This window comes from Dendropsophus ebraccatus, chromosome 1, assembly GCF_027789765.1.
Source record: "Dendropsophus ebraccatus isolate aDenEbr1 chromosome 1, aDenEbr1.pat, whole genome shotgun sequence".
In the NCBI taxonomy this organism is placed as follows: Eukaryota; Metazoa; Chordata; class Amphibia; order Anura; family Hylidae; genus Dendropsophus; species Dendropsophus ebraccatus.
In genome coordinates, this window is record NC_091454.1 from 200,405,134 (window position 1) to 200,432,478 (window position 27,345).

Below are 27,345 nucleotides of genomic sequence, written 5' to 3' on the forward strand. Positions count from 1 at the left end.
ACAGCCGGCGCGCGCGCGCCCTAGGAGGCGGGGGCGCGCGCGCCGGCCGGCACAGCAGGAGACAGGAGCGTGGAGAGGTGAGGCGCCCCCCGGGGCCGAGGTGATAGCAGCGCCGGGTCCCCGACTATGGACACCGGCTGCTGCATGGGGCAGGAAGCGGTCGCGGCGGCGGCCCGGAACGCGGGACGCCGCCGCGGCCGTGACACCGGTTCCCAGTCAAACGGCTTGCTATCTGGCCGACCGGACTTGCTGGAGGTGCAGTGCCTCTGAGGGCACTTTCTTACATATCTTTTGGTCCTGCCCTTCCTTGTCCTCCTTTTGAGAGACAGTGAAGAGAGTGACTAGTGAGGTCACCGGGATACCGAATTTCCTTTACCCCGACTCTGTTTCTCCTCCACCACAGCAAGATCTCAGTGAAGAAATATCGACGTTCATTGCTCCACTTCCTTGTAATGGCAGCGAGAGCTTGCATCCCATTCTACTGGAAGCGGGCGGTTCCTCCACCTATTTCTCTATGGCTCACCAAGGTTAACGAATTGATGAGGATAAAGGTCCTGATCTCCTCCCTTGACAACTCCATTGGCTGATTCACATGCACCAGGATGGCTTGGTCTGAGTTATGAGACACTGCCACCTACGCCTCCCTGTTGGGGATGGACATGGATTTCTAGTACACAGGCATGCAATGGACAAATGTGGCGCCTGTAGTGGGTGGATTTCTTTGCCCCCCACACCCCATTCCCCTCTGTTTTATTCTCCCCCCCCCCTTTTTCCCCTCTGTTTTCTCTTCTTCTTTTGCTTGGATTCTCCAAGTGTATGCCTTTCTTTTCTCTCTTCTTCCTACATTCTGATGGTTTTTTGGCCAGTGAGTGGTCTGTCCGCTCACTTGCCTGGTTTATGATTCATTCAAAAGAAAATGGTTGTATGGAGGTGGGTGGGGCGGCTACGCTGTACCTGCAACCTGCTAGTGTCAGTTCATGATTCCGTTGTATTGTGGTAATTGCGGGGTCGGAGTTGTGTACACTCTGTCTACTGTCTATGGGTGGAAAACGGTTTAAATAAAGAATTTATATTTAAAAAAAAACCTACCTTTCCCTAAAAATAAGGGAAAAACTATATATTTAAAAAAAAAAAATCTGCTTTATATTACAATTTATTTGTATAGCGCCAACAGATTCCGCAACACTTTTTATACACAATGCAGAGGTTACATTTACACATTATAGAATAAAATTATTAAAATAAACTTAACCTCTTGACATACCGTGATGTATATGTAACCTCTTGACATGCCGTGAAGTATATGCCATGATGACTGGTAAATTACTTGCAATTGAAATTCTGCCCACAGGATCAAACACAGCTTTACTCCCCTGTGACTGCTGAGACTGGAGCTTGCCCTAGTCTCGGCAGTTTAACTGTTGCTGTTGAAGGTCTTGATAGGTGGGAGCCGGATGTGTCAGGGCAATGAGTTCCAATTACGCTAAGCTATAAAATATTCTGTTATCCTGGCAACTGAATGAGAAATTTGCCTGGATGAGGATGGTAATACATTATTTTTTCTTTACAGCTATTCAATTGTCAATGGTGTCTAATAGCGCTTGTGTAATAATTCTTAAACACAAGTTTAGTGGCATTGACATATAACAGAAAAATACCTAAATGTCTTGGAGCAACAGAAAATATGTTCTCACAATGTACATTTTATAACAAGAACAGACGTTGTTTTCAATTAAAACGGCCATTCTTTTCAAAGTGAAATGGGTTGCATTGACAATGGAAACATTGGCCTTTGTACACACAATGCTTTGAACAACGGCCGTTGTTTGATACGGCCTTTAAAATAATGGCCATGTCAATTATTGTAGATGGGTGAGAGAGTCATAGCATGGAGGTGCAGGAGGAAGAGGTAGCTAGTTGGGTCACAGTTAGAAAACGGGGTAGAGAGAAGAGTGTAAGGGAGGCTAGTCCTGATCTGGCACACCCCAACAAGTTTGCCAAATTATCGGATGAGGGGGATGTTCAGGGGTGGCAATGCTGCAGCAGGACACTGCCTCTGAAAGCCAGGGGGGTGTCTGCTCCAGTAAGGTGGGAAACAGGAGTTCAGGGCAGGCCAGGCAGGTACTGGTAGTGGGGGACTGAATTATTAGGGGGACAGACAGGGCAATCTGTCACAAAGACCGGGATCGTCGTACGGTGTGTTGCCTTCCTGGCGCTCAAGTTCGTCACATCGTGGATTGGGCTGACAGATTACTGGGAAGGGCTGGCGATGACCCAGCAGTCATGGTGCACATTGGCACCAATGATAAAGTTAGAGCTAGGTGGCGAGTCCTTATAAAATGATTTCAGGGACTTAGGCAGGAAGCTTAAAACTAGGACCTCCCGGACCCCCAAAATTCATCTGTTCATTGAAGTAGTGAATTTGAAATTATTCTGCTGAAAAACAGTCAAATAGTAAGAGCCTGTATATGTCTGCAAAGCTTCTATGGGGGAGATTTATCAAACATGGTGTAAGGTGAAACTGGCTCAGTTGCCCCTAGCAACCAATCAGATTCCACCTTTCATTTTCCAAAGAGTCTATGAGGAATGAAAGGTGGAATCTGATTGGTTGCTAGGGGCAACTGAGCCAGTCTTATTTTACACCATGTTTGATAAATCTCCCCCATATGGTGACTGGATAACTGTGTACTCAATAAAAGGCATTATGGGGCAGAGTGCCATACATTAAAATTTTTTTGCTTCATAGAAGATTTTGAGAATTTCAGATAAATTTGGATCCTGTATATAATCTTGTACATGATAATATATGCATGTCAGTGAAAGTCCCTTTCTGTTTTAGATGGTGGAAATGGTGGAGAAATTTTTGTGTATAATAAAAATAAATTTACAATATGTTTACTTACCATCCCCCCTTTTTATTCTATTCCAGGGTAAATCACATGTAGTATCCTAATACATTATATTTATGACTTCAATTTCTATATATGAAATGTAGAGAAAGCAAGAAGGTTCTGGATCCACAAGGATTGAGATGTAATCCTCTGCCTATGCACTTCATATATACTGAAGATTTCAGCACAAATCATCTCCTGGGATTATATTATGAAAATATTAAATTATTACAATATGTCTCAAAGCGATGAACGCTTTATATCTAATAATCAATGTACAGATGTAGCCAGCGTCACCCTGATCCCCGACCCATTAAGATTCTACTGCACTGCAGATGTTACTCTAATGCATTACACAAACCTACGTTTACCAGTGATCCTCAGTATACCAACACATGAGCGAAGCGAATCTGGCGAATCAAGATTTGCTGCGAATCCCGCTGCAGAAAGAAGCGAATTCACATTAATTCGTTAAGGAAATTCGTATAAAGTCATTTTTCTGTAATAGTTTCAGTATTGTAGCTACTATAGTTTGGGCTGTTTTGATGAAATTTTTTACGATTCGATTCGCAAATCTTAAGGAGTTTGACCGAAAATTTGCAAAGCTCGCAAAACAAATTTCTGGCTGCTTCGCTCATCTCTCGTTACAATCTTCACCAGTTTGGAGATGACATAGATTTCTACCACGGCAGGAATTATTAAGGGGATGGTGACTCTTAATAAATCCAGCAGAGCTGACACAGGGGAAATATGGGATTTTTAGACTACAATGGAGTATGAAGCACTGATCTTAATAAAATCATAAAATAAAAAAATCCATGTCAGAAAAAAGTTTTGATTGATCCGGGTCTAGGTATGCCTAGTAAGTGCATGCAAAAGGACACTGGTTGACCTCAGGAAGATCAACCAAAACACTGCAGAGACACCAACACGTGTCTCAACGTCAGTGTATTCTAGGACATTGCCCCTTGGGAAATAAAATATGCAAAGAACACTGCAGAGACACTATCACGTGTCTCGACGTCAGTGAGCTACTTTAGAATCAAAGGAGCCGCGTCATAGAGGGGAGGGAATTCCCTCCCACTGTGGGCGGTCCGGCCTACCTCCAGTGCTTGAGCACCAGCCGGTAACCGTGGAAAAAACGGTTCTATCCCTGTGTCAGGTTAAAGAGGACGTACCTGGTGGTACATCCTCTTTAAAATTATATTACCTATTTATCTTCTAAGGAAGTACAGTCATTAGGGGGAAACTATTTTTTAGAATCTCCAAAATTCTTTATTGTATTTTCCGGGGTATAAGACAACTGGGTGTATAAGACGACCCCCAACTTTTCTAGTTAAAATAATTTTGCTTGGGATATACTCGCTGTATAAGACTACCCCTCTTTCAATGCACACTAAATAAAAATTAATAAAAAACATCAGACAGCAGCAAGATCTGAGAGGCAGGATACAAGGGTGGTAGGATACAAGGGCACAATAACACTCTAACATATATCTTTTTTTATACCCCGGACGCTTTCAGCTTGCTCTGCCCCTTATACGGTCGCCACCTACAACTGGGATGTGACTGTTTTTTAGCTCCACCCACCATATGTGGCGACCACAGATTCTCCAGTCCGGTTCCAAAGTTTTTCAGCACCCGCCCTATAAGACGCCACCCGTCGAAAAGATGACTCCTGACCTTTGAGAAGATTTTCCTGGGTTAAAAAGTAGTCTTACAAGCAGGAAAATACTGTATACATACACCTAATAACAGTAAATGTAAAGTCAAACTCTTTAAGATTCATGAATCGAATCTTAACGAATTTTACGAAAACAGCCAAAACTATTGTAGCTACAATACTTTGACTATTACAGAAGGGCAATGTTGTTGTAAAAGTGTCAAAAATCGAATAATCACAATTTAAAAAAAATGTCAGCCAGCCAATCATCCAATTTCTGCCATTTCTCTCCTCTCTGTCCCTGTATTGCTCTGTTAGTCTCCCCCTGCTCTGCTCTAACTGCCTGCTGCCATCCTGCTCTCTGCTCCACACACAGCTGACTGGCCACCTCCGTTAACAAACCGCCTTATATAGAGGGGAAGGTGGTGACATCACAGAGGGGCCTGCAGCTGATTGGTTGGACGGGCACTAAGGATTATGGTTAATCCCTTTCTCCCACCACGTGATGCTCCAGACAGCATGTGCGGCCGCCATTTTGTTTTTTGTGTAAATCCCCTTAACAAATCAGAGGGAATTCGCTTTGCAGAATCAAACGAATTGACAGCGTAATTTGCTGCAAATCCTGATTCACCAGATTCTCTACTTATTACTTTTACATTATGAGGCCTGGTTCACACAATGTATGACAGTGGCCGTTCTCTGACATAGTCGTGTCACAGAACGGCTGCTGTCTGTGAAGTTCAGCCTGGCGGCTACTGCAGTATCGGATGGATGAACTTCATTTCTTTCTAATTCGAATGTGGGCACACACGGGTGTGACCACGTTCCAATTAGCCATTCAATGAATAGCGGCCACACAAAACTGACATGTTAGTTTTCTGTGTGGCAACATGGAATCCCCATCTGGGATCCCATAGCAATTAAAACAATTTGTTAATTCATTAAATAACAGTCATGGTTGCAAACTTGCAACTACGGCCGTTGTTTTATAAATTTATACATTGTGTGAACTTAGCCTTAATTTAATTAATATTTTTTATCTTTTTCCCTATAGCTTTTTTAATATCCTTGTTCCTTAAGCTATATATCAGGGGATTCAGTGTGGGGGTTACAGCTAGATAAAGCACTGAAAATATTACGTCAAGATTTTCTGAGTTCTCTGATGCTGGGCGCATGTACATGCAGAAAAGAGATCCATAGAATAAGAGAAGGACGATGAGATGGGATGTACAGGTGGAGAAGGTCTTCATTCTTTGTCCAGTGGAGCGAATTTTTACAATGTTTGCTATAATCTTTGAGTAAGAAATGAGGATGAGTGAGAACGGGCAGAGTCCGAATACAAATGTGTCCAGATAAATCATAATTTCAAACTTTTTTTTGTTTCCGCAGGAAAGCATGGTGAGGATCTTGGCGTCGCATACCGTGTGATTGATATTTCTAGACCGACAAAAATTAAAAGTAGAGGTAAGATAGGTGACAAAAAAACCATTAGAGCATCCGATGATCCAGCAACCTGCCACAAGCTGGAGGCATTTCCCTCTCTCCATTAGGAGCACATAATGTAATGGATGACAAATGGCGACATATCGATCATAGGACATTGCAGTGAGCAAGAAAACTTCTGTAGAACCCAAGGAAATTAGAAAATATAACTGAGATAAACAGGCAATGTAGGATATTCTGTTATCTACTGTAAGGATGATATCCAGCAGTTTTGGAAGGGTAGCTGTAGTATATAATATATCTACAAGGGACAAGTTTCGCAGAAAGAAGTACATAGGGGTATGCAAATGCTCATCCAGGAAAATCACTATGAATATGGTTAGATTCCATATAATACTTATTATATAAAGCAGGAAAAACATTACAAAGAACAAAGACCGCTCCTCAATGTTTTTAGAAAATGTGACCAAATGAAAGTAAAATGTCTGGTTCTCCATCATATCGTATACATATGATAGGTATCGTAGAGATAGCAACCTGAGGATAAAATCTCTAAACATGGCTCATTGTCAAATGTGTATCCAGCTTAACGCACGACATTGTCTAAGAAGAGAAGATATAATATGTTTCTGTATCATACATTGTATGCCTGCTGCTCAATTTACATTAACCTTGGCATTGGCCCACTAAATAATATATTCCTGTAGGTATGGGGTGATTCTGTCAGCATCGTCATTTACACTGTTTACTGATCAGTAAGTTGTATAATAATATATGCCTCGCTGCTCAGTACACAGGCTAAATGGCGTACATTTGTAGAGGAGCAGGGACTCCTGACATTTTAACAGGTGTGCCTGTTCCTCTACAGCAAATCTTCTCAAAAAAGTTATAAAATTTTGGGTACTTAAAGATATGCAGTTGCACTGTCTAGATGGACAGACAACGGACCTGATTGCGCCACAATCCGAATAGTGGTGCTGCACGGTGGTGAGACTGGACCTGTCATCCACAAAAAAGCAAAGGAATAAAGGCTTCTAGTTCACCGGCGTGGGGATCTAGAAGCAACCATCGGCACTACTCACTATTAAGTGTGCACAAGAATTCCCCTCACAACCACTAAGGATAATAAGTAATGGGAATGTGACATGCAGCAGTGACCTGTAAATGATGCAGGATACACTCCCTCAACTGAATACACACTAATCTTTCAGTTTGTAGAGCATATCAATACACATTGGTGCTCGTACCTAGGTGATTGGAGCAAGTCCCGATCAGAAGAGTTCATTCAGAGACGGTTTGCAGCAATCATAAACACAGGGTTATCTTTGTTGGTCAGTGGGGTGCTGAGTACAATGGTAATGGAGATGATTCCAATCGGAACCCAAGTCACAAGATAGGCGGTGTGATAGTTGGTGAAGGGACACGCGTGCACCATAAAACACTTCCGCCCAAAAGTCTAGTGACGTTACTGACATAAGATAAGGAGGCCGTGGAAGATCAAAAACCTCCAACGCGTTTCAGAAAATAGTTTGTTTTCCTTCATCAGGGAGGGACTCCATAGGTGTGTAATCCTCCTTATATCACTTGGTCTTGATTCTGTTTCTTGTCAAAGATCGGGACTTGCTCCAATCACCTAGGTACGAGCACCGATGTGTATTGATATGCTGGAGCGGGCAAGGTGATTATTTGATGTTCTACAGACTGACAGATTTGCGCGTATTCAGTTGAGGGAGCGTATCCTGTATCACTGTATCAGGTCACTGCTGCATGTCACATTCCGCCTACTTATTATCCTTATTGGTTGGGAGGGGAATTCTTGTGCAACACTTAATAATTTTGGATACTTGTTTAGGCTTGGTTCACACTACGTATATTTCAGTCAGTATTGTGGTCCTTATGTTGCAACCAAAACCAGGAGTGGATTAAAAACACAGAAAGGCTCTGTTCACACAATGTTGAAATTGAGTGGATGGCCGCCATATAACGGTAAATAACTGCCATTATTTCAATATAACAGCCGTTGTTTTAAAATAACAGCAAATATTTTCCACTCAATTTCAACATTGTGTGAACAGAGCCTTTCTGTGTTTTCAATCCACTCCTGGTTTTGGTTGCAATATGAGGACCACAATACTGACTGAAATATACGTAGTGTGAACCCAGCCTTATAGTGTACAGTATGTTGCTGCCCTATTAGAAAACATATTTTGTTTAGCTCTCCCTGTTCCCCTGGTGTCCTGCTGCTGCATCTCCACTTCCAAAACTAACTTGTTTTGGGAGTGACAGGCCAGTCAGCCAATCAGTATCAAAGATGGGAAAGCGCCACAGCCAGTGATTAGCTGAGCAGGATGTAACTTCCAAAGTTTATTTTCGTACATGGTGGTGGTTGCAGTCAGCAGGGGACACGCCACAGCAGGACATCGGGGGAGAGCAGAGAGGTAAGCATTAGATGTTTGTTATATTTCCTTTTAGGGCAGAAACATATTTAAAAGTATCTAAAGTCAGATAACCCCTTTAAATCTACACAGTTCTTTTTCTGACAGCAACAGTATGGAGCAATATCTGTAATTTACGCATTGCCTTCTACCATAGGATTGGGAAAAGTAGGAGATCGCGAACTCTGAACCCCCGGCAATCTCCGTATAGGACCCTGTCGGCTCTGTTATGAATAGAGCCCCTGGTCGTCACGTGACTTGCGGCTCTATTCATTCCTATGGAGCGACAGAAAGAGCCAAGTACAGCGCTCTTCCGCCGTACTCATCGCTTTCCAGCGCTACATAGAAATAAATAGAGCCACGGGTCACATGCCGACCCGGGGCTCTATTCATAACAGAGTCGGCGGGGTCCGATACGGAGATCGCTGGGGAGTTGATAAAATATAAAAATATGTTTTGTTTTTTTTAAATAAAGAATTTTCACTTACCGATAGTATTCAACAATAGTTTATATAATAATTAAAGTGTATTTGATAAGCCCTCATTTTTATGTCTCATTTTTATCTACTTCGTAGAAATTCTGAATAATCATTTTTGACTATACCTAGAAATTCCACAAAACACAACTTACATACGAGACACAAACAACAATGAACTAATATCATTTTTGATAGGCCAGGAGCTTCCCAGATATCCATATACAATCATGACTTTATTTCTTCAGGACAACCGTAACTGTGCATGTAATTTGTTGATGAATCCATTGCCATAGAAAACTCTGAAAGGGTTATCTAGGGAAAAAACAAAACCAAAAAACTTTGGACAGATGCATAGAACAGAATTTTAAGGCCAGTACTGCAGTACCGGCCAGATGATCTTCATTCCTGGTGAATTCGGATGCGGGCGCCCAGTGTGTGCCCGCATCCCAATTTACTGCTGCACACAATGGAGCATGCGGCCGGAGCCGAACGCTCCATTGTGTGAACTGACATGTCTCTGCGGCCACAATTCAATAAATAGTAGCCACAGAAAACTGACATGTCAACTTTTCGTGTATGGATGGAATCCCAGCCGGAGCGTATACTATGTGTATACTCTCCGGCCAGGATTCCATTCATTCAAATACAACGTATGTTTAGCATAAATCCCGGCCGCAAATTGCAACAACAGCCGTGATTTATGCTAAACATACGTTTTGTGAACATGGCCTCAACCTGTTACATGCAAAACCTATGGTACGCGCAAAGATAGCCAATGGTGTACTCGGCTACCTTCAGCACTCCCTTAGACAAAACGCATTGGCTGAGTATACACACTGATGCTCCATTTAAGGCCGTATTACACGTAGCGATTATGGTTCAAACATTCGCTATAACGATCGTTTGCTACCAATAACTTGCGATTTTGTAGCGAACAATTCTGAAGTTATTACATTCACTGATTACTGTTATGAACAATCATTTTTATGTAGTTATATCGCTAATCGTTCCTCAGGACAGCCCACACAACATGTTTCATCTGCGAACTACCTATTACACGGAGAGATATGTGAACGATCTGCGAACTACCAACCATAATTTTTTTAATATGTTGAAAGACAAAAATGACTGATTTTTCATTCATCATTTGATTGTTGGGTGTTATTACACGGACACTTTATCTCTCATTTCGATTGTTTTAGCAAATTTTTAAACAATAATCGTTCTGTGTAATTAGTCCCATTCTTTTTTTTTTTTTTTTTTTTTTTTAAAACTGTTTATTTAATTTTTTTAAATTTTTTCTTATCAAAAAGCAACATAACAAGGATCAATCACAGAGAAATGCTTAGACATCTATAAGAAGCACATATCAATGTAGAAGGAGTACCAATTTTTCAATATTGACAATATGGTAACGGACGGACAAGAGCGGCCTAGTAAATGGGTACATATTACTGCTTCTCCTCTCAGTACTCAGGAGAGAGCACCTGTTCGCCAAAGGTGAAATGGCATAGCAAATCTCTGTAGTCAGACTATGTATTTTGAAACAGAAACACTGAAAAAACTGAACCAAACATACATACAAACATACAAACAAACAAACCCACAGACAGGGGGGAGACAGGGAAGAAACATTAGGAAGAGGTTAGGATGCCCAGGGTCGTGTCCCATGGTTCCCATATTTTCTCAAACTTTTCTACCCTATTGTCGTTCAGTGCAGTCAAGTACTCCATCCGCCTGATATCCCTAATCCTCTGGACTAGCATATCTCGGGATGGGGCCTGTGTATTCTTCCACATGGCAGGTATCGCGCATTTGGCCGCTGTAAGGATGTGCAGGAGGAGTCTGGCTTCAGGTTTTCTCAACCGTTTAGGTGGGACATTGAGTAGGTATGTCAGGATATCTAGTGGAAGTCGTGTGCGCAAGACCGAGTGTAATAAGTCTCTAACTACTCCCCAGTATTGTTGTATTAGCGGACACTCCCAGAATATATGTATCAGCGTGCCTGGCACTTGGGAGCATCTCCAACATAGGGGAGACGTAGCCGGGAACAAGCGGTTCAGTAAATCAGGAGTATGATACCAATGCATGAGGAGTTTGTATTGGTTCTCCTTGTAACTGACGCATGCCGAGGCCTTCGCCGCTTGGGACCATATAATTTGCCATAGTGTGAAAGGGATGCTTTTCCCCAGGTACGTCTCCCATTTGGACATGTAGCTCCAGCCTCGGGAAGGGTCATCAGGAGGGAAAGCTAGCAAGTTGTGTATACTGGTGATCAGTCCACTAGTAGACGTGTTTAATTTGCACAACCACTCAAAGGGGGAAGGCTTGGAGAAAGGCCTGTCTCCGCACAGGGATGTTGCATATTGGCAGAGGTCGTCATAAAAGTGACAAGCCCTCGGGGGCAAGTCATATCTATCCTGAAGCTTAGAAAAAGGTAAGATAGTCCGCTTTAGAGGGTCTATGATGTCAGCAAAGTGGAAGGTTTTTGCACGTAGCCATGGGTCGACTGCTTCTGCCACCATACTATTAGGAATGGCGGGGGTGTACAGGAAGGAGGTCAGGGGGGAGAATCGAGACTGTAATGCAAATTTATCCCTAGCCTCCACCCATATTTGTCTAGTCAGTCGCATGGGGCCTAGCATATCTCTATCTGGGATGTCTAGGAGGGGGTTCCAGATTAAGACCCCTGGATGAATGGGCGCCAGCCACAGCTTCTCAATCTGCGTCCATTTCGTGTACGCCCAAAGAGACGTCCACGCTGGGACTCTGCGGAGGTGAGTTGCTAAGTAATACCTATGGACATCTGGGAGTCCCAGACCACCATGTTCTGTTTTTGCTGTGACAATCTGAGCTGAAATTCTATGACGCCCATTCCTCCAGATGAATTTTAGGAGTACCTTCTGAAAAGAAGACATGAAGTTTTTGGAGATTGGGACAGGTAGGGTTTCGTACAAATAAAGAAGCTTCGGGAGGATGGACATTTTTACGGCCGCTATCCTTCCCAGGAGGGATAAGGGGAGAGAGTTCCATTTAGAGAGAAGCGCCGTCACTTCTTGCAGGAGTGGCGGGAAGTTAATTTTGAATAAGGTGGAGAAGGAGGAGGTTATGTTGGTTCCCAAGTACCGAAGGGCACTGTTTTTCCATTTGTAAGGGAAGGAGTATTGTAACGTCTCAGTCAGGGAAGGTGGAAGATTAATTGGCAAGGCTTCCGTTTTTGTCTTGTTGATTTTATAGCCCGATAACCTCCCATACTCGTCTAGGATGTTGTGTAAGTTAGGGAGGGAAGTATGGGGGTCACGTAGGGTCAACAGGATGTCATCCGCAAATAAAGATAATTTAAATTCTTTCTCATGGATCAGTATCCCTTTAACATCAGGGCTTAGTCGTATGCGAGCTGCCAGTGGCTCTATACAGAGGACAAACAGCAGGGGTGATAGGGGGCACCCCTGTCTGGTCCCATTATGTATGGATATGCGAGGGGACATGGCATGGGGGAGGCGCACTTCGGCAGTCGGGGAAGAATACAGGGAGCTTATTGCGGAAAGGAAGGGCCCGGAAAATCCAAAGGTTTTCAGTGTGGCCATCAGAAAGGGCCAGCCCAGCCTGTCAAAGGCTTTTTCCGCGTCTAGGCTCAGGAGGAGCCCTCCAGTCCTGGTTTTATTAAGGACGTCAATTAGGTCTATGGTTCTCCGTGTGTTATCCCCCGCCTGACGATTAAGCACGAAACCCACCTGGTCCTTATCAATGAGTTTCGGAAGGAGCGCTCCTAGTCTATTCGCCAGTAGTTTTGTGAAAATTTTAAGATCCGAGTTTAACAAGGAGATGGGTCGGTAACTGGCACAGTCTGTAGGATCTTTATTTGGTTTGGGCACGACCGTTATGTAGGAGTCAAGCATTCGTTGTGGAACAGGGGAATCGGAGAGGAAAGAGTTAAATAGGGGCAGGAGGTGCGGGGATAACTCAGTCGTGAAGGTCTTATAGTACGAGTATGGGAGGCCGTCAGGGCCTGGGGATTTCCCATTAGGGAGTTCCTTAAGTACCTCCGCAAGTTCCTCATGGGTGATCGGGCTGTTCAGGGTTGTCAGGTCCTCTGGTAAGAGGGTTGGCAACTGACAGGAGAGCAGGTAGTCCTGAAGGGCCCTCGCTCCGTCGTCCGGGCCGAGTGGTAGTTGGGAAGGCAGAGAGTATAGATTAGAATAGTAGTCAGCGAACAATGATGCCATACGTACTGGGTCGTATGTCAAACCCCCAGTGGGATCCTTAATGGCAAATGGCGAATTCATACATCTATTATCCCGGAGCTGGGCTGCTAATAGAGAGTGCGCTTTATTGGCTTTTTCGTAGTATTTATGTCTCGTGTAGGTCAGTAACTTTTCTACCTTCAGTATCGCCAAATCTTTCAGTTTTGCACGAGTTTCCACTAGCTGCCGGAGGATACGAACCGATGGGGAGGAGATCATTTGGGTCTCCAGTGTTCTGACCCTTGAAGCTAGGTTCTGCGCCTGAAAGTTTGCATCCTTCTTCAGCTTAGCGGAGAGTGCTATACAGTGCCCTCTAAGAACCGACTTATGGGCCTCCCACAGGGTTGCCTGTGAGGGCACACTGCCTACGTTTAATTGAAAGTAGTCATTGATACATTTTCTCAAGGAATCTCTATGGGCTGATTGTTTCACCAGGAGCTCGTTAAGGCGCCAATGGCAAACCCGACGAGGGGAATGTATATCCTTGAGATCTAGGACCACCGGGGAATGGTCTGACCAGGTAATCCCCGGGATGTCAACATGATCAGTCAGTCTCAGGCCCAAGATATTGCCAAAGAAAAAGTCAATGCGGGTATGGGTTAAGTGTGGGTGGGAGAAGAAGGTGAACGTCTTCTCGTTAGGGTGCGTCACCCTCCACAGGTCAAACAGGTCATGTCTCCTAATCAACTGTCGGAATTTCTGAGACGTGAGGCTTACTGTCTGCGGGGTGGGGCCAGGGGTCTGAGGGTGGCGGTCTGTCGAAGGCGAGAACGGGACGTTAAAATCTCCTCCCACCAGGAGGGTTGGAGAGGAGAGTGTGTTTGCCAGGGCGCTGACTTTATTAAATACTGTCGCTAGAAATTTCACCTGACCCGTGTTAGGGCTATACACATTACAGAGGATCACCGGGGAACCCTGTAGGGTACCAGCCAAAATAATGTAGCGGCCTCCTGTGTCTACATCTGAATGTGTGACCAGGAATGGGCATGATTTGGAAATCAGGATCGCTACCCCTGCCCTCTTTCTGTCTAATGTTGCTGAGTAGGTTGTCGGAAATTGATAATGGGCAAATTTGAATGTGCATGACCTATCATGGTGCGTCTCCTGGAGGAATACTATGTCCGCTTTTAGAGCTCTCAGCTCCCGAAGAAGAAGACGCCTCTTAACGTTTGAGTTGAGGCCCTTTACATTAAACGTAATCAGACGCACCATGACAGGGCACGAACAGATAGGATATCTCGCATACCTTGTGGACTACCAAGTGCGGGGGCCCGATAGGGGTAGGGCCGGTCCCATCTCCAGGCATAGGGAACAGCTGGGACTCGGAGGAAGGATACCTCAGTTCTAATAGAGAGGGGGGGAGGAAGGACAAAACATGAATACCACATAACAACATAAAAACACCACAGCCAGCAAAACAACAACAACATTTCTATTGTTTATGTGACCGTCAACTCAGTCGGACAGTCCCTATCCAGACAACCGTAGCAAATGTATTATATTAAAGGCCCTCTGAGACCCTATAAGGCCACCCAGGGGCTAGGAGGTCTGAGATAGGAAGGGGGGAAACGAGGCAGATGCCCCAGCTAACAGACACTTTACTGACTAAAGATTTGTATATACGAAAAAATAAAAGGAAACACTCTTTCTACATCCAGCTCAGAGCTAACCCGCAATAAACAATAAAATTAAAACAGAATTAAGGCAGTTAAATGACAACTTGGAGAAAGTAAGGGGGGGACCCCTTTATGGTTAGGGAACATCCGCCATCAGACCTATCGATATCCAGTTCAGCGGGGGTTGGACCTCGGGGGGGATCGGAGGTCCGGGGGGGAGCGCAGCTGAGAACCCCGCTTTTTTCTTTGGCGAGTTGAGGACCACACTGGTCTGGGGGGAGGTGGTGGGGGGATCAGCTCCCAATCCGGTAAGTCTGGCATCGGAACATCCAGGGCAGAGCAGAACTGTTCCAAGTCCTCTGCAGAGCGCAGGGTCAGGGTCGCTCCATTTCGCCGGACGTTGAGGCTGAAGGGGAACCCCCAACGATAGGGGATATTCCGATCCCTAAGACATTGTAGCAATGGACGTAGTAATCTGCGTTTCTGGAGCGTCACCCACGACAGGTCAGGAAGGAGCTGAATGTAGGTTCCACGGAAGCTAATATCATTCAACTCTCTGGATTTTTGCATAATGGCTTCTTTAAGCATGAAATCAGTCACACAGCAAATTATGTCCCTTGCTTGGGAGTTTCCAGCTCTAGGTCTGAGGGCTCTGTGAGCCCGGTCTAGCTTTATCTCGTGGTCCCGTGGTGTACCCAGGATTTGATTAAACAAAGCCGAAAGAATTTCTCTCAGGTCTTCAGCATGTGGGGATTCAGGGAGGCCCCTAACGCGTATGTTGTGCCTGCGCCCCCTATTATCAAGGTCTTCTAGGTGGCGTTGGTAGTCCCCCAAAGCATTATGTTGTGCCAGAACGGTGGACTGTAGGTCCATTATGTAGGATCTGGTATCATCATGTTCAGTCTCTAGGGAATCCACCCTGTTTCCCACCTGCTGCAGGTCATGGCGCAATGCTGCTATTTCCCCTCGGCATGCTGCTTTAACTTCTTGTATTAGGGCCTTAAAGTCCTCTTTGGTGGGTATATTATTAAGGTATTTACTCAGGGGGTGGTCAGGGGCCATAATGTCCTCATCAGACTCTGACTGCCGCGACCCCCATGTCCCTACAGTTCCTGCATGGGGGGACTCAGTGTGCTCCAGTGCCTGTGTGCTGTCCTCAGAGCCCGTAGAGAACCAGTCTGGGGGGGAGGAGGACGGTGTAGGCGGGGGGGTCACTCTAGGGCCCTTGGTCTTATGTGGGGGCCTGGGCGGCAGTGGAGGTTGCTGCGGCGGGGCAGGAGGGACCGGGTCCTTTAAAGAGGCGGCCGGTTCCTCGGCTGTAATGGCGGCCGCCACGTGTGGGGCCGGGTTACCTCGGTCCTCGCCGCCGTCACCAGATGCCAGGCTGCCGTGGTCGGAGGCAAGATGGGGTGAGTCCAGGGCTCTCTCGGACGTCTCCACTGCCTCCGAGTGCCGGGTTGGAGAGGGAGGATGTTCCGCAAGCCGCTGCAGCGCCTGGCGCCCTGCCGGCGCCATCTATTAGTCCCATTCTTAAGACTAATGTGATGTAGCCTTGTAACACTGGGATCCTGAATTAGATTCTGACCAGAGAATTATCTGCAAGGTTCTTCAGAACGTCTCTAACGCTATGTCCTCCCTATTCCTAAAACTAAACCTTGCTAAGACTGAGCTTCTTGTCTTCCCTCCCTCTGCTAAACACCCTCCACCTGACATCTCCATCTCTGTCTGTGGTGCGACCATAACCCCTACACAACAAGCCCGCTGCCTTGGGGTTATGTTTGACTCGGAACTTTCCTTCACTCCTCATATTAAATCTCTTTCACGTTTCTGTAATCTGCATCTAAAAAACATCTCTAAAATCCGTCCCTTCCTTCCTGTTGAATCTGCTAAAACTCTCATAGTCGCTTTGATTCATTCCCGTCTTGACTACTGCAATTCCTTACTAATCGGCCTTCCTTCCTCTAAACTCTCCTCTCTCCAGTCCATTCTCAATACAGTGGCCAGGCTCATCCCCATGTCCAGCCGCTATACCAATGCCTCCCCCGTGTGCCAGCCACTACACTGGCTCCCTGTTAAACACAGGATACAATATAAAGTCCTCCTGCTCACCCACAAGGCTCTCCACAGTGCTGCACCTCCATACATCTCCTCCCTCATCTCTGTCTACCGCCCTACCTGTGCCTTACGCTCCTCTAATGACTTACGACTAACATCCACCTTGATCCGCACCTCTCACTCCCGTCTCCAGGACTTCACCCGATCTACACCAGTTCTATGGAAATTATTACCCAAGACTGTCAGACTCACCTCCAATACACAAAGCTTCAAACGTGCCCTCAAAACACATCTGTTCAAACAGGCTTACCAGGTTCCCTAATCTTGACTGCTACCCTCAAACCCCCCCCTCCACACACACACAGACACACACCTCCACCACGCGCACACACACACAGACACATACATACACACACGCCAAGCATTTAAGCACTTAGACCTGTGCATGCAGGCATTGGCTGGTGACAGGTTCACCACCCCTTACCTGCACTGCCTTATTTATAAAGATGGCCGGACCATAAGAACAATGAAGCACTTTGCCCCTCTGCCATTTTGTCTCGCACCCCCTCCTGATAGTATGTAAGCTCATGCATGCGAGCAGGGACCTCACTCCTCATGTATGGATAATTATATGTATATGTCTGTAATGTCTATTTTTGTCTATGTATGTACCCCAGAATTGTAAAGTGCTGCGGAATCTGTTGGCGCTTTATAAATAAAAATCATTATTATTATTATTATTATTATTATTATTATGGTGTCTGTATGTTCCCTCTATGTTAGCCAAGGCTTCCTATGGGTACTCCAATAGTTTCCTCCCATACTCCAGGCGTCCTGATAGGTTTACTGACTGTCTATTGGGCCTAATGTGTTTATGATTAGGGACAGGAAACCTGACTGTTGGAAATTTTGGTCCCATTTAAGTAACAGGAAATAGTTATTATGAATAAATTACCAGGAAAAATAATTACTACATGGCTATGTTCACACTAAGTAAAAAAATAAACTAAGAAAAAAAGGAATCCACTTTTTAATTAAAAAAATAACATTGTTATTGCATTATTTTAATTGACTTCAATGAATAATGGACGTCATTTGCACACAGTGTATTAAATAACGGATGACTTTTGAGGCAGACGCCAAATAATGTTTATGACAATTATTTTCGGACATCTTTTGCAAACAGCGACTGGTATTTTTTATTGCATATTCATTGCACTGATGGCGGCCAGACAGCTAAATAACAGCCGTTATTTTAGACCCAAAATGGTAATAATTAGAGATGAGCGAACCTCAAGCATGCTCGAGTTCATCCAAACCAGAGCGTGTGGCATTTGATTTGATGGATGTAGTCATTGGCTGGATCCATGTTTTCCAGACAAGATTAGAGCTTAATCCAACTTTAGCAGCCATGCTAATCAAATGCCGAAACGCTTGGGTTTGGACGAACTCGAGCATGCTCGAGGTTCGCTCATCTGTAGTAATAATAATAATAATAATAATCAATCATCAAAATATTGTATGAAGATTTATGAGAAAACCTACTTAGAAAACATTTTTTGGGCCATTTCCTAGCATTGGGGATCATTGTCACTTAAATAAAATAAAGCACGGTCCTGTCATTTTTAATGATCTTTTTTTTTCCATAGGATTCTTTCAAGAAGCCTGATGTCAGGGATGGGGGCAGCAGGGACAAGACACGACAGTGAGCCCTAATGCTAAACCCACCAACTGTCCCTACCTACTTGCCTCATCCGGCCCTAGGTTGCCATGGACATCCACAAAGACGTTCCCTGTACTAGATACGTGCACACAGAACAAGACAGACAAACACAATATGGGATAGTCAACGAAACAGGCAACGTATTACAAAATCAAGTAACAATTAGATAGTCAAATGTCAAGCAAGAGGTCAGGTAACAAAGTCGAGCAAGCAGAGGGAGTTAGGACGGGGATCGCAGGAATAGACAGGGGGGGCCTGGACCAGGGTATGAAACCTAACCAGCCAGGAGTATACAGACTGGGAGTGTAATATAGGAGGCCAGGGGTCTAGTCCAGAATACAATTGGACCACCCCCCTGATCTCAAACCACAGGCACCTGCCAACAAAACACATCCACTGGCAGGAAGACCTGTCAGTTACAGAAAGAACCAAAACAAAAGATTAACCATGAAGTGGCCAGACAGAACTCAGCAGGTGAAGTCAGGTGTGTCCATGAAATCAAGTGAGCAGACAAAATAAACCAGTGTTCAGACTAATGCAAAACAAAACATAGAAACAGAATAAACTCAAGAGAATCAGCACCTTCTCGGCCGCACAGCATGAGCCAAGGGGCGCATCACGCTCCGCAAAGATACAGTCCTGACACCTGAGAAATACACATACAAGATCATGTAGGATACCAGATCATGTCCCTTCCCTGGCCCCCAACCGACATGGGCTCTACATGGTTGATGAAACCCGCGTATGTCTATATCTACAATGTGATCCCCTAATAAAGTGGAATGTTTGGGTACATACTGATTTTTTTTAAAAAAAATTTACTGTTTGCACTATTGACAAAAAAAAAAAAGAAAAAAAAAAGAATATTTTTAAAATTATATTTCATCATATTTTTTAAAGTTTGTGGAGAAATTGTAATAAACTTTAGCAAAAACTAAACTAATACACTAGAAATAAAATAATCTGAGTCAATATAAACCCTTTCCATTAGCCACTGTTCAATGATACGTCTGTGTGTTAGATACTCTGAATGAATCCATGACTAGAGATGATCAAACAGGGCCGAGGTTCAGGTTCGTATGAACCCGAACCATCGGCATTTGGCTCCCGCTGCCTTACCGTTCAGTGGGAAAGGTGGAGACAGCCCGAGTACCGCCTGGAAAACAGAAATACAACCTAGGTAATAGGCTGTATCCCCGTTTTCCAGTCGGTACTCGCGCTGTCTTCACCTTCCCGACGGAACGGTAAGGGAGCAGGAGCCAAATGCCAATGGTTCGGGTTCGTACGAGCCTAAACCTCGGCCCTGTTTGATCATCTCTATCCATGACATAAAGAGGCAGACGTTGCATCACACAATCTCCTATGAATGTACAGTACACTGCATCTTTTCACATAAGCCCGTAGAATGTTTACTTACCATCATGTCTTTCCAATTGCTTGCATATCATATATAATATCTTAATGTAATGTATGCAGTATATACACATATTGATATGTGACATATGCAAGAAGTTTATAGATCCTACAGGACTGAATGTATTTGTTTCTTTGTTGTGCTAGTGTTATATACTGAAGATTTTAACACCAACAAATCTCTGAGGATTACAATACAGACATTTAAAATGATTAATTCTGATCTCAATGCACTGAACATTTTTACTTGCCTTTAATTTATCCATGTTAAACATGTTAACAAATATGATCATTTATTGCAATATATAAAATTCTTCATCAGTCATTCCAGATTGGGAAGAGGCAGGGCCGTATTTGCCACTAGGCACCCGTGGTCCGGTGCCTAGGGCGGCACCCTGCAGGGGGCAGCACAATAAGAGCAGTACATTTAAAAAAAAAAATTATAATAATAAAAAAATAATAATAATAAAATATATATATATATATATATATATATATATATATATATATATATATACGATCGCGGACAATGTCGTGTGGTGGTGGTGGTGGGGGGGGGGGGGCAGATGGAGCGCTTAGTCAGCTCCACACTTCAGTAATGGGGTAGGCAGCACAGCTCCAACAGCTTCACTGTTCTTACAATGAAAGAAGGTGCTGTGAGGGCTGCCTACTACTACCAGAGAAGACCTGCATGTTTTAGATAAGAGAGAGCCCCCACCACCACCACCACCACCACGGGTGGAGGGGCAGGGCCAACATTATGGGGGCGGAGCCTTGTGTGTGTGTGTGTGTGTGTGTTAAGGGGCTCATCTACTAGTCCCTGAAAAGTATCTTAATCTTTATTATGCATTATACAGGACTACCCCCCCCCCCCCTCTTAATGTACTGTCCAGGCCCTGGTGAACAGTATACAAAGAGAGGGGAGGAGGGAAATCCTGTATGATACAGTACCCCAGGGGCGTAGCTAGGGGTTAAGCCTAGGGGGGGCGAGTGAGGCTGAGTGGGCCCCCAACCAACGTTACCCATAGGGAACCCCAGCAGGTGACAAGGATTTTTTTGAATAATAAAGGGAATATTCTTCTACATTTCTTATAGTGAATAAGGATACAGAGCCGTGTAAGAGGCTTCTACATCTGGAATATAGAACCACAAAAAAAGTAAAAGGGCTTAAGATTAGAAAAATATAGCTGCCTTCTTCCACAGACAGCACCACTCTTGTCCTCAGTTTGATTCTCCTGGTGGCTGCAACCTGTGGGTGACAACCATCAGCCCTGAAGTTCCAGCAATACATCTGTCTACAGCGGCAGGTATCGGAGGATTGTACTACTGTACTACAACTCCCAGCATACCCTGAGGGCTGCAGACTGTCAACCTGGAGCCCCCCTTCCTCGACCAAGTGCATGCTACTGGTATATATATGGTATTACCAATAATACCAGTATACAAGGGGGAAATATCGCCACAACCACTACCATCACCACCATATTGTTACTGACTAAATCCTCTATACTAAATCCAATAAAACACAGTACCAGATTACAAGTAACAAATAACACCACTACTTACTGACTAATACCAGCACATACCGACAAATACCAGCACATACCGACTAATACCAGCACATACCGACTAATACCAGCACATACCGACTAATACCAGCACATACCGACTAATACCAGCACATACCGACTAATACCACCACATACCGACTAATACCAGCACATACTGACTAACACCACTGCTGCAACTGAATAATCCACTGTACACAGAGCAATATCACCTCTTCAAGTCATTTAGCAGTAGCCCCAGCTCTACACAGGCTCTACACACCATATACATTACAGTGCAGATATATTTAGTGACTCACAGGTGACGTCTTCTCTGATCAGAGTTCTTCCCTTTTCATCTTCTTCTCCATCTGCCCTGGGCCGTTATGAGAACTTCTCCGAGCCACGAATCCACAGAATCTGCCAGACATACATATTAGGCTCCACACTCTGGCACCATCCTTATCTCTCTACACACTGCACATCTGTATTGGCCCCTTTACACCCTTGTTTAGTGGGTAGGCTGACTCTTATAGATGGCTCCCCCCTGTATTGCCCCCTTATAGATGCCCCCCCTGTATTACCCCCTTATAGATGGCTACCCCTGTATCCCCCCCCCCTTATAGATGGCTCCCCTCCCCTGTATCCCCCCCTTATAGATGGCTCCTCCTGTATTCCCCCCTTATAGATGGCTCCCCTCCCCTGTATCCCCCCCTTATAGATGGCTTCCCTCCCCTGTATACCCCCTTATAGATGGCTCCTCCTGTATTCCCCCCTTATAGATGGCTCCCCTCCCCTGTATCCCCCCCTTATAGATGGCTTCCCTCCCCTGTATACCCCCTTATAGATGGCTACCCCTGTATCCCCCCCCCCTTATAGATGGCTCCCCTCCCCTGTATCCCCCCCTTATAGATGGCTTCCCTCCCCTGTATACCCCCTTATAGATGGCTCCTCCTGTATTCCCCCCTTATAGATGGCTCCCCTCCCCTGTATCCCCCCCTTATAGATGGCTTCCCTCCCCTGTATACCCCCTTATAGATGGCTACCCCTGTACCCCCCCCCTTATAGATGGCTCCCCTCCCCTGTATCCCCCCCTTATAGATAGCTTCCCTCCCCTGTATACCCCCTTATAGATGGCTCCTCCTGTATTCCCCCCTTATAGATGGCTCCCCTCCCCTGTATCCCCCCCTTATAGATGGCTTCCCTCCCCTGTATACCCCCTTATAGATGGCTCCTCCTGTATTCCCCCCTTATAGATGGCTCCCCCCCCCTGTATCCCCCCCTTATAGATGGCTTCCCTCCCCTGTATTCCCCCCTTATAGATGGCTTCCCTCCCCTGTATTCCCCCTTATAGATGGCTCCCCCCCTGTATCCCCCCCCTTATACATGGCTCCTCCCCTGTATCCCCCCCCCTTATAGATGGCTCCCCTCCCCTGTATCCCTCCCTTATAGATGGCTCCCCCCCTGTATCCCCCCTTATAGATGGCTTCCCTCCCCTGTATTCCCCCCTTGTAGATGGCTCCCCCCCCTGTATCCCCCCTTATAGTTTGCCCCCTGCACAGCAGATTAAAAAAAACAAACACACAACTCACCTAACAAGCGCTCCCCCGTCGCTGCTGTCCTCTCTTCTGCCCCCAGCTGATGCGTGCCTCCCTGGGGGATTCCCGGGCAGCGCACACATCCGGAAGCTGAGTGTGCGCCCAGGCCGGGACTTCCGGTACAGGAAGTCCCAGCGGCGCGCACTAAGGTTCCTGATATGTGCGCTCCCTGGGAATCCCCCAGGGAGCGACGCATCAGACAGGGGCAAGACTGCCTCTTGCGGCCGCAAGCAAGACCGTGCTTGCGGTCGCAAGAGAGGCATAAAGGAGGGGGTGGGCTCGGCGGTTCGGGGGGCGTGTGCGGATGCGGAGCGCAGCCTCTTGTGGCTGGAGGCATAACGCTGCCTCCGGCCACAAGAATGATTGACACAGCCAGGAGCCAATGGCTCCTGATGCTGTGTCAATCACATCCTGGCCCAGTCGGAACTGTATGCGCTCATTAGGAGTGCGAGCGCATACAGTTCCGGCCACTACTGACGTGTTAATGCTGTCTGCAAAAGCAATAGCTTTTGCAGACAGCATTAACTGTCTAAGACCTCAGTGGGCCCCTGTCTGAGTGGGCCCGGGGGCGACCGCCCCCCTTGCCCCCCACCAAATTTCGCTACTGCAGTACCCCCACACACTCCATTTACTGTTCAGGGCCTGGTGCCCATATATGCAGATGGGTGGGGGTTCTTTATGGGCACCAGGCTCTGAACAGTACATGAAGAAGGGGGTACTGTATAATACAGGATCCCCTCTCTGTATACTGTTCACTAGGGCCTGAAGGTTACATTGGGGAAGGGTGGGGCGGTCACCCTGCTTTTCCAGCATCTTGCAGGCAGTATAATAGGGTCATCCAGCTTACCCAGCATCTTGTAGGCAGTATAATGGGGTCATCCAGCTTACCCAGCCTATACTTAGTATGATTGGGTTCACTCAGCTTTCCCAGGATCCTGTACTCAGTATGATGGAGGTCACCCAGCTTTCCCAGGATCCTGTACTCAGTATGATGGAGGTCACCCAGCTTTCCAAGCATCCTCTACTCAGTATAATGGCGGTCACCCAGCTGTCACCAGTGGCTTGCAGTTGGTATGATGGCGGTCACCCAGCTTTCCCAGCATCTTGTAGTCAGTATGATGGAGGTTACTCAGCTTTCCCAGTATCTTGTAGTCAGTATAATGTAGGTCAGCCAGCTTTCTCAGCATCTTGTACTCAGGATGATGGAGGTCACCCAGGTTTCCAGCATCTTGTAGTCAGTATGATGGAGGTCACCCAGCTTTCCCAGTATCTTGTACTCAGGATGATGGAGGTCACCCAGCTTTCACAGTATCTTGTAGTCAGTGTAATGGAGGTCACCCAGCTTTCTCAGCATCTTGTTATCCAGCTTTCCCAGGTTCCTAACTGTGCCTGCTTTTTAGCTCCCCAACCAGTACAGGAGGCTAGGAAAGCTGGGTGACCTCCATACTGAGCATAAGATGCTGGGAAAGCTGGGTGACCTCCATCATACTGACTACAAGATACTGGGAAAGCTGGATGAGCTCCATCATACTGACTACAAGATACTGGGAAAGCTGGGTGACCACCATTATACTGACTACAAGATGCTGGGAAAGCATGATGGAGGTCACCCAGCTTTCCAGCATCTTGTAGTCAGTATGATGGAGGTCACCCAGCTTTCCCAGCATCTTGTAGTCAGTATGATGGCGGTCACCAAGCTTTCCCAGTATCTTGTAGTCAGTATGATGGCGGTCACCCAGCTCTCCCAGTTTCTTGTAGTCAGTATGATGGCGGTCACCCAGCTTTCCCAGCATCTTGTAGTCAGTATAATGGCGGTCACCCAGCTTTCCTAGTATCTTGTAGTCAGTACTGTATGATGGAGGTCACCCAGCTTTCCCAGTATCTTGTAGTCAGTATGATGGAGGTCACCCAGCTTTCCCAGTATCTTGTAGTTAGTATAATGGCGGTTACCCAGCTTTCCTAGCATCATGTATAATACGCAGTACAATGGTGGTCACCCAGATTTCCTAGCATCTTTTATAGTAGTCAGCATGTTGTGCCAAGTAAAAAGAGGGTTTTTTTTTGCTTAATGCAGTGTATTAAACAAGTCTTACAGGGTATTAGGAGGGTTCCCCCCTTCTGCCACTGGTTGACTCAGTAAACCCCCACACAGCTCCATACACATTGAATATATTATAAGCAATACATTTACAGAGACAAGTAGCATAGAACAATGAACCAATTTAATATTTGGAGGGGAAAAATCAGTATTGGGTCAGTCTGGGTGACAATACAGTATACTGCTTTTCATCAGGTACTGTACATCACCGGGTTTTTTACATAAATAGACCGTCGCCAGAGCGGGGATACTGGTGGTGTGGTCCTTTTTTTTTAACCATAATTTAGTCCCCGCACGCTGCACTGGTCTATTTCCAAGCATCGGCCTGGCATCTAGCACTGGAGGTGGGCCCGCCGGCCCCCAGTCTGATGAAACCCCATCTCCTCTGTGGTGCTTCATGACCGGCCTGTGCTCTGGAATAGACTGGCACAGTGCAAGGGAACTAGAAAGTGGTTTAAAAAAAAAGGACCACCGTACCAGCATCCCTATGACCACGCTGGTCTATTCATGTAAGAAAACCCAAAGCAATGTACCTGATGGTACATTTGCCTTAATGCTATGCTTCACTTGTACCTATAATTTTACATTACTAATTTAATTTAATATTCTTATCTTTTTCCTTATAGCATTTTTTATATCCTTGTTCCTTAAGCTATATATCAGGGGATTCAGTGTGGGGGTTACAGCTAGATAAAGCACTGAAAATATTATGTCAAGATTTTTTGAGTTCTCTGATGCTGGACGCATGTACATGCAGAAAAGGGATCCATAGAATAATAGAAGGACGATGAGATGGGATGTACAGGTGGAGAAGGTCTTCATTCTTTGTCCAGTGGAGCGAATTTTCACAATGTTTAATATAATTTTTGAGTAAGAAATGAGGATGAGTGAGAAGGGGCAGAGTCCGAATACAAATGTGTCCAGATAAATCATGATTTCAAACTTTTTTTTGTTCCCGCAGGAAAGCATGGTGAGACTCTTGGCTTCGCATACCGTGTGATTGATATTTCTAGACCGACAAAAATTAAAATTGGAGGCAAAATAGGTGACAAGAAAAGCATTGGAGCATCCGATGATCCAGCAGCCTGCCACAAGCTGGAGGCATTTTCTTCTCTTCATGAGGAGCACATAATGTAATGGATGACAAATGGCAACATATCGATCATAAGACATTGCAGTGAGCAAGAAAACTTCTGTAGAACCCAAGGAAATTAAGAAATAAAACTGAGATAAACAGGCAATATAGGATATTCTATTATCTCCAGTGAGGATGATATCCAGTAGTTTGGGAATGGTACCTGTAGTATATAATATATCTACAAGGGACAAGTTGCGCAAGAAGAAGTACATAGGGGCTTGTAAATGCTCATCCAGGAAAATCACTATAAATATGGTTAAATTCCATATAATACTTATCATATAAAGCAGGAAAAACATTACAAAGAACAAAAACCGCTCCTCAATGTTTTTAGAAAATGTGACCAAATGAAAGTAAAATGTCTGGTTCTCCATCATTTTGTATACATATAATAGGTATCGTAGAGACAGCAACCTAAAAAAATAAATATAACTTTACATGGTCATTTTACATTGTCAAATGTGTATCCAGCTTATCGCATGATTAAATGGTGTATCCAGCTTATCACATGAATTGTTTAAGAACAGAAGACGGAACATATTAAATGGTGATCAGTATTAGAGATTAATTTGCACAGTATTATGGTCCTTTTACACGGAGCGATAATTCGCACAATCGATCGTTTAACGATTTTGAGGCAAAGATTTTGTTTTTATAACGATCAGCGTTTAGACGGAACGATATATCGTATGGTATGCAATGGTATCTACTGCGAACGACCGAACAACGTCTTATTCAATGCGAACGTTTTGCGAACATTTTGCGAACGAGCATCGATAAAAATAGGTCCAGGTCTTATAAAGCGATCAACGATTTCTCGTTCGGTCGTTAATCGTTAACTGCTATTCAAACAAACGATTATCGTTTAGATTCGAACAATTTAACGATAATCTGAACAATAATCGTCCGGTGGAATAGGGCCCTAAAGGATTTGAAGCTGTATAGTCTGGAGGAAATAAGGAAAAGGCTGGACATGAACAACACCTCTAAATATGTTAAAGG

At 45.1% G+C, this 27,345-nt stretch overlaps 1 long non-coding RNA gene across 1 annotated transcript; it reads left to right on the plus strand.

Annotated features, from left to right (window-relative positions):
* The first annotated feature begins 1,427 nt into the window (after positions 1-1,427).
* LOC138786582 (uncharacterized) lies at positions 1,428-26,744 on the plus strand. Its single transcript, XR_011362219.1, has 3 exons — positions 1,428-1,545; positions 5,944-6,018; positions 26,167-26,744. It is a non-coding gene; the product is annotated as an uncharacterized lncRNA (long non-coding RNA).
* The last annotated feature ends 601 nt before the right edge of the window (positions 26,745-27,345 follow it).